The sequence below is a fragment of the Acyrthosiphon pisum genome, chromosome A1 (genome assembly GCF_005508785.2).
Source record: "Acyrthosiphon pisum isolate AL4f chromosome A1, pea_aphid_22Mar2018_4r6ur, whole genome shotgun sequence".
In the NCBI taxonomy this organism is placed as follows: Eukaryota; Metazoa; Arthropoda; class Insecta; order Hemiptera; family Aphididae; genus Acyrthosiphon; species Acyrthosiphon pisum.
The window spans coordinates 96,333,908-96,342,272 of record NC_042494.1 but is presented as its reverse complement, the minus strand read 5'-3'; the positions used below and the strand labels follow the sequence as shown (position 1 = coordinate 96,342,272).

The 8,365-nt window shown below is 26.6% G+C and overlaps 1 protein-coding gene across 4 annotated transcripts in view; it reads left to right on the top strand.

Annotated features, from left to right (window-relative positions):
• The first annotated feature begins 1,019 nt into the window (after positions 1-1,019).
• The window catches only part of LOC100574389 (low-density lipoprotein receptor-related protein 2), a 16,758-nt gene continuing 9,412 nt past the window's right edge, over positions 1,020-8,365 (top strand). Inside the window, exons 1-8 of one of the 4 annotated variants that reach the window (XR_003839105.1) lie at positions 1,020-1,501; positions 1,653-1,714; positions 4,302-4,487; positions 5,094-5,262; positions 7,258-7,421; positions 7,483-7,623; positions 7,813-7,882; positions 8,257-8,365. The gene's annotated coding sequence lies outside the window, so the exon portion shown is untranslated. Of the gene's footprint in view, positions 1,502-1,652; positions 1,730-4,301; positions 4,488-5,093; positions 5,263-7,257; positions 7,422-7,482; positions 7,624-7,812; positions 7,883-8,256 lie in introns of those variants that run through there. The other 3 variants (XR_003839104.1, XM_016802280.2, XM_016802281.2) reach the window with 3 other exon arrangements.

Genomic DNA, 8,365 nt, shown 5'->3' with positions numbered 1-8,365 from the left:
AAAGTGTAAATTTTTTTCAAAATATTTTTTTACATAGTTTCAAGTTTATGAGTTATAAGTATTCATAAGCTACTCACTCCAAATTCGATTATCATGTATCGAAATACTAAGAAAAATATTCTGCTTTGAAATATAAAATTAAAATCCTATAGTGTCATTCAAAAAAGCAAAAAACCTAAAAAGTTATAAGGATGAAAAATATTTAAAAATATTATTTTTTAATAATAACTTTGTTTTATAAGCGACTTGAAACTATGTAAAAAAATATTTTCAACAAAATTTACACTTTTTGAAATAATGAGTGTTATTTGATAAAAAAAATCACCCGGTATACACCATAAAACTTTGAAAAAAATTAGACTCGTTTTGATCTGTTTACCGAAAATTTCCAATTTCAATTTTTTTAGTTTTTTTTCTATAAATATTAATACAATTTCATTTGTTGGGCCAAAAAGCGTGAAAATTAAATACAAGGCTTCTGGTAGTTTGTTACAACAGCAGTTTATAAATATTAAAAATTCATACGCACTATTTTTTTTTTATATAAGCATTTAAAGTTCCATCTTAGACAAAATAAATCAAATTTAATTATTTTGTGACTTAAATTTTTTAAATGTTCAACATTCATATAAAAGGATTGCAAATTTAAAATAAGGTGCTATAAAAAGAGTTGATCAATCACAAAAACCTAGCATTAGCAATGCATTGCTGTATCAGCTAGTATTTTAGTTATTAATTACAATACTATACTAAGTAATATTATAGGCTGACCGTTTTCACTCGGGAACATTTTTTATATAGGTGCAATGATTTTATATCATTTAATCCAAACTTGAAACATCCATTACAGTGACTTATCTAGACACCTAATGTACAACAGAGCGTTATCTTCTTGGCCGCTTTTTTCAATAATGCAATTTATTTTATCATATTATAAATTCTTAACCTGCGGAGACCTCGATATTAATCTCATTATAAATACAGTCTCAATAGTCTCTTTTTTCAGATAATATTTAGTTAAAACGTAATATGTTTTGAATGTACAATTGATTTTACAATTATGTGTGTATTTTTTTGTTTATTTGTGTCTGCGTACACGATATTTAGTCGAAGTAATGCTTTAATTTTCAACTTCAGTATGTTTTCCGATGGGAAAGTGAATCTAGTTAGTGTATTGTAAGGTATAATTTAGATATAATAAATTAATTATATTTTCAACATGTATATATATATATTTAAAACGTCATTCTACCTTTGCCACCTATCTAGGTAGTTTGACTTTTGGTCGATCATGTTATCTCATATAGTTATAGGTAGATAATAACAAACAGACTACATACCAACACCATGCGCGATAGATATAACAAGTATATATTATAATATATATTATATTTTTAGAAAACCCAATATATTGTGTTTAGAATTCTCGTGCTGTTGAGTTGTATTTGTATTAGCGTTTCTATAAAGTGTTATTTTGTAAAGTAAAAAAAATAATATCAAGGTACGCATTGTATTATTACTATTATTATTATTATTATCATTATTATAGTACATTTTTCTGTACATGTGAGAATATGTACGGTACAATATTGTTTAGTGTATAGTGCGTTATAATTTGATATAGTTTATAAATATATTTGATTTGATTTCAGCTCACCATTTTTTGTAATGAAGATGACGTATTTCTGGATAATATATTCGTGTTTGATTTTTGGTACGTAATACCAGTGTAAGTTAAAAGACATCACAACACTAAAAACAATATTGCTTCAATAGTGCATGTCATTATCTAAGAAATATGGTGTGGGTCTCGCACTTAGACACTAAGTATTCAATGAGATACTGCAGTTGTTTTATAATATTGCGTTTTAAAATATTCATGTGACGTTGTATGTTCTACGTGCAAAAGTCTCTATATTAAGAGGCGTCAGCGCACTATTTGTTTTCTCTCTCTGGCTCACACGCAACATAGACAAAATGCATTTATGCAAAATCATTTTTTCCACGTGTTTAAGTAATCTTAGAGTAAAGTCACCCATGACAAAAAAGATAGAGAATAATACTTTTGAGGGAATGACATATCGATTTGTCTAAATATTGTCTCAAAACAATTTAAACATCATTTAAATTTACAACATTTTTTTATTTATTTTGAAAGTCGAATACAAAGTCAAATAATAATAAAATATAAAATCAATATGTCATTCCCTCAAAAATATTATTCTCTATCTTTTCTGTAATAAGTGACTTTACTCTAAGATTAATTAAACAGATAGAAAAAATGCGTAAATGCGTAAATGTGTAAATGCGTTTTGTCTATGTTGTGCGTGGGCCAGAAAGAGAAAACGAATAGTGCGCTGACATCCTCTTAACACAGTGATTTCAATCGTTAAATATAATATTTTTTACATTTTTGTTTTGTAAGTGTTTTTTTGTGTTAATTTTGACATACTTTCGAGTTTTTTTTGTAGTAGATAAAACTGTTAGAGTGAGTTTCGTAAAATTTGGTTTATGCGGCAATGCACCATGAGTCGCGAACTCAATCATTATATTAAATTATAATATTTATAATATTATATAAACAATAAAAAGATATATAAAATTTGAAATCACTACTTCGTCTTAAGCACATAAATAAACTTAAGATTGTGAAAAAAATTCTGGTATAGGTACACGTAAAACATAGGTGGCTGCTCAGTCGTCGGCTGCTATAAGACGTGACGTGGCTATTCATCAACTCTCATCATCTCGTTGAATAATCATTTTTTCAACATTTTTACCAAAATGTTTTTCATTATGTCGGTTACAATAACTCACTAATAAACTTAAAATTAAAGTGTGCTGATAGTAATAAATAGAAAATCATGTTTTTATGACATTATGTATTTATGCTAGTATAATATTTTAGTTTTACAATATTTTTAATATAATAATAGATAGGTATACTAATAATAATAATAATAATATATCTAGGTCATAATGTATTAATATGTTATAAATCATTGTTCAAATTAAGATTAGTAAGCTAGACCTTGTATTATGTCCGGTACTAAAAAATAGTAGGTACATTTTTATAAAGATTAGATATTAATATATAATCTTCAATACAACTAGTTAAGTCATTAAAGAAGTAACATGAAAGTATAAGAAATATCAAATATTTATTTTGGTTATATTTATTAAAAAAAAGATGGGCAAGTGGGCGTGACTCTGCTGTACAGTAGGTTACAAGTGGGTCACTTTAATGGATTGTGTTAAATTTGAATTCAATGATGTAATATCATTGTATAAGAAAAACGATCATGAGGGAAGACGGTCAGTCGGCCATAATATTATTGATATTACTATAAACTAATTTATATTTAACCTGTTTACATGGAACTTTGTTTTAAATTTTTAATCCTTAGCTATAAAAATTGAACATTTTATAAATTCTGGACTACAAAATAATTTTTAAATTTAAAATTTGATAAATGTTATCAAGATTTGAAATTTAAATGCTTGTAAAAAAAAATTGTGCTTATGTATTATTTTTTTATATATTTTCAACTACTATAGTCAAAAGTATCAGGAGCCCCACAATTTTATTTTATTGTAGACATTTAGAAAAAAAAATAAATATTAAAAAAATAACTGATTGTTTGGTGAGAAACTTTACCATTATCTACTTTTATAATTTTGAAGAAATATATATAAATATAATGGTATGTATGGTTGTATTATGTAACTGGGAAATAATTTTCACTATAGGAATTAATACCTATCTATAGTTATTAGGTTCATAGTTCAAAAATAATGCATTGGTACCTACGTGACGGTAAAGGGTATACAGCTGTAGTATATTATAATATCAACTGACAGAATAAAAAAACTAAAATAAACCAACCGTCAACCAAACCTTAATATTCAGTGGTAACTATAAAAACAGAAACGTTACATTTTTGAAAATATTCTTATGATAATATTTATAAAATAATATGCGATAACGATTAAATTGAGTCAAACATTGTAAGTGGATTAAGTGAAAAGTAGCTTGAGAGTAAAACGAGTGGTTTTCTTTTTACATTTTATTCGCTTGTCAAAACTTTTGCTATTCACTGATAATATGGCACCGTACATAATAATATTATTACACATGACGAACGCTCGATTATTAAGATTTAAGGTTATAGTATAAATTATGATAGGTACTAGTGAATTCAGACTAAAAATGCTGATTAAAACAATAAATAATAATCTAAATCCACTAAACTTTTTTTACCTACGTATGCAATGCATAAGAATAATATTCATTGTTTCAGGATCCGGCATTTTGTGTGATAGAAAACTCGAAAGACGCCAAGCTGCATTATCTTTATTTCTGTTGGTGACTACAGTATAATTAAACATTATGTTATTATAAAATGCGAAAATTTAAAAATAGTGGTGATCATAGTAAAAAAGTCATAATAAAAATAAAATCACCATCAAACAATATACAACTATAGGTACGATAATTATATATCTAATATTAAGTATTCTTAGCACAAACTACACATTATAATCAGAGAGACCAAAACCACTTATTGTCCTTCTTATTATATATTTTTATTACCTATGTAAAAATCTAACTTTATCTAATATCTATCACTCTATTACTTTTTTCGATTGATAAAATTTTACTAAGTATAGGACGACATACGATTCCGAAATGTATGTAACATATTTTACTTATATGCTCCTTGATTGTATTGTTAATCATCATCTTGAATCAATTTTATATTAAACATTTTAAGTTATTTACAAATTTCATACTTACGATTACTTATCTTATTTCATTAAAATATTTTTTTAACTGACTAGTCTCTCATTCAGTTATCATGATAATGTGTCAGACAATCGTTTTTAAACCGAATTTTGTCAATTTTTAATATATTTCTCGCTAATTGCAGATAGTAATTATAGTTTGATTTGGCCCAACTGTTTATTGTAATAATTAATAAATGCATAAGAATTTTTAAAATTCTATTAGCTTTCATATGTTTGCTTATAATATTAATTTATAACTAATATGAAATAATAATTTGTTGCGTAATAATTGAATAAAATTATAGAAACGCCGAAGAGAAGTTCAATTGTTCAAATGGAGTGTCGGTCGAAACGTCCAAGGTTTGTGATGGTCGTGAGGATTGTTCAGATCAGATGGTTCAGACGAGACCAAAGAGACGTGTGCTCGAAACGAGTATGGAACAAATATGACAACGGGTATAAAACGATAGTTAGGTATATGACATTAAATATTTTTATACGTTCTTGTAATAATAAGACGTGCACTAAGCGCAATATAAACGGACACAGTGATCCTAGACATCATATTTTTAGTCATCGAATATTCCTAACACAAATAACACGATGAAAGATATATCTTTAATAGTGTGAAATAACTACGGTGCAGTCACTAGGCGTTGAAAACTGAGTCATAATCTGACGGCATTGTCCAAGAGGAGTACTAAGGCCTAAGAAGGCCAAATTTTTAAATAATTCTGTGTATAATGGTAAACGCATTAAAAATTTAGGAGCGAATGTAGATTTTTCCCAAGCGATTTTTTCAAATGTTTTTTTAAAATATTAGTATTTTAATGTGCGACTTGATTTTGAAATCAGAATTTACCTATCTTACTTAATTTTTTTGTTATTGTTAATAATCCCAGTAAAACTAAACTGTAGGTTTTACATTTTTACTGTTTTAACAACATTCTATGAAACAGACCGCCTTGGTTTGTTTTATTGATTTTAAATAATGGTTTAAAATAATTTGTAAAAAAAAGCTAAAAATTGTCTTTTTTAAGTTTTATTATTAGGTTTGAAATTAAAATATTGAAAAATGAACAAGCTACACACCAGGTGCCTTAATCAAAGAGATATGAAGTGACCTTAATAACTTATAGATATATTATTATAAATATGAAGCTCCTATTTTCTAACATTACATATTATTAGGACTCGGATTTTGTAGCAAAATAAATCCTTAAAAAAGCATTTGAGGTAGCCAAAAAAAGCATTTATTAATTTAATTCTAAAAAAGCAAATTTCAATTACACATAAAATTGAATATTAAAAAAGCAGATAAGTGGATGTCACTCTGCTGTACAGTAGATTACAAGTGGGTAATTGTATATTGGTTGTATTAAACTTGATATAATATCATTGTATAAGAAAAACGATTTTGAGCGGAGACGGTTTGACAGTCTAGATATTTTATATTTTGTTATTATTTATTTTATCATGTAAGTTAAATTAATATTAAAATATTATAATTTTTTATTCGTTTCTATGGTGATAAACAAAGCGTTAGAAATGAAAATCCCATTTTTTCATAATTTTTCGGTGGTTTTTCCCGTGGCATTAAATAACTGTTGAGAATATATGTTGGAATCGAAACTCCTTTTGGAAGAAGTTTTGTATACAGGATAAAAAATGAAAAAAAAATAAAATAAACACCATTGCAAAAACAATAGCTTCCTCGCTCCGCTCAGAATCTAAAAGGAATTTACAACCATATAATATATTATTTAGTCAAGTTACTTTCATTAAAACTCATATTAAACATATAAAACGTGATATTTTTTATCCCAATTTATTTTGACTTCACACAATTTACAAAATATAATATTTCCGTCAGTCATAAGCACATTTTCACCGAATTCTCTTACGATTTTTTTTAATTTTTAACTTTTGGCATTTTGACGATGAGAGAAATTATTTAGAACACCATACGTTTATACCTCACTGATTGTCGATTGATATTTACCGGCCAACTAAAGTATTAGAACGCGCTATAAAAATACGTAGGTATAATTCAGATAATTTTCCCTTTTTTTGAGTCGTAAATACAACTATAGATAATTGTGGATAAAACTATTTCGGCACAATAGCAACAGTTATTTTATCAGTCATATATTTATTACTGGTTTTATAATTTCTGGTAATAATAATATAGTCTAAGACGTATAATATACATAGAGATAAGCTAAGTTTTCAAGAAAAATATGTAAAAATCAAGAAAAAATAACCAAATAGGGGGAAAAGCAATAAAAAGCAGATTTTGTGGAAAAAAGCAAAAAAAAGCAAAAAAAAGTTTACTTCATTAAAATCAGAACGATTCAAAACGTATTTATATATAAGAATTATCTTTCTATCACACTTCCCTCAAAAGAAGCATTTGCTACAAAATCCGAGCCCTACATATTATAAACTATGTATCTAATATCATTTTAGTTTGCAGTAGAGTATATACAAACCAAGGAAGAATCCACAATGGTCAAGAAGCACTTTTCGGACGGCACCTTGGCATGCTGGAATATATAAATTCGTTAAAAACGTTTCCAATTACGAATTCCTTTGTGGTGAATCAAGTATTTCTTCAAATTTAGTCATTTCTGGTAAAATCTTTGTAAAACGAATTTGTGAAAGAATTAAAATTAATTACGTATCATTTTTTAGCGGCTCAATGTTTTTGGTTATGATGATATCAGATATACAGATAATAGAATATTAAATAACGACGGTCTGTACAAAGTTGGTGTTGGGAAATATGATGGAAACGTTTCAATTATTGACAATAACTTTACTCGACTAATGGATGTAAGTTAATAATAATTCAAAAGTCTAAAAATAATTGTTATCACATACACAATATAAATTAAAACAATTGTATATGTGGAAACTGTTTACCTGGATAAATGTTATGATGGAACTAGTTGGTTTTATTGTTATGATCTAGCTATTATTGTATTGTTATTTGTTGTGTTATAAAAACCTAGTTTCTTTTAGTTATTTTGTTGCACCTGTTTGTACTGACTGGAATGGATAATACAATGTATCCAATGGATATCGTGGAAAGGTTAGATTGTAGTATTATTTAAATTTTAAAATTGTGATTTACTGAACCCATCACTATCGAGCATTGTACATTTGTATGTAAAGTATGTCCCCTGCTAAAGTATGCACAAATTTTGACATGTTCCCATATACAATAACAACCAATTGAACCTTAAAATTAAAACTGTAAAACCTCTAGATTTTAGAGGTTTTAGATTTTAGATTTCATTTTTCATATTTGATCAAATTCAAAAATTCAAAAAACTTTTATCAGTCAAAATGTATTTATCTATTTATCCACATTCTCAACAGCCGTTTAAAAAAAGATTGATTTTATACATTAATTATAATATTGTACATTGAACAAACATTTTATACTTACTATTTTATTTTCAGATTGTTAGTTGGGTACATCCGAATAACGCTAGTTAAGTCCTGTTCTATCAGATTTATCTTTACCATACAACGACCCTACTTCTTACCGGAAAATGTACACAACTGGATA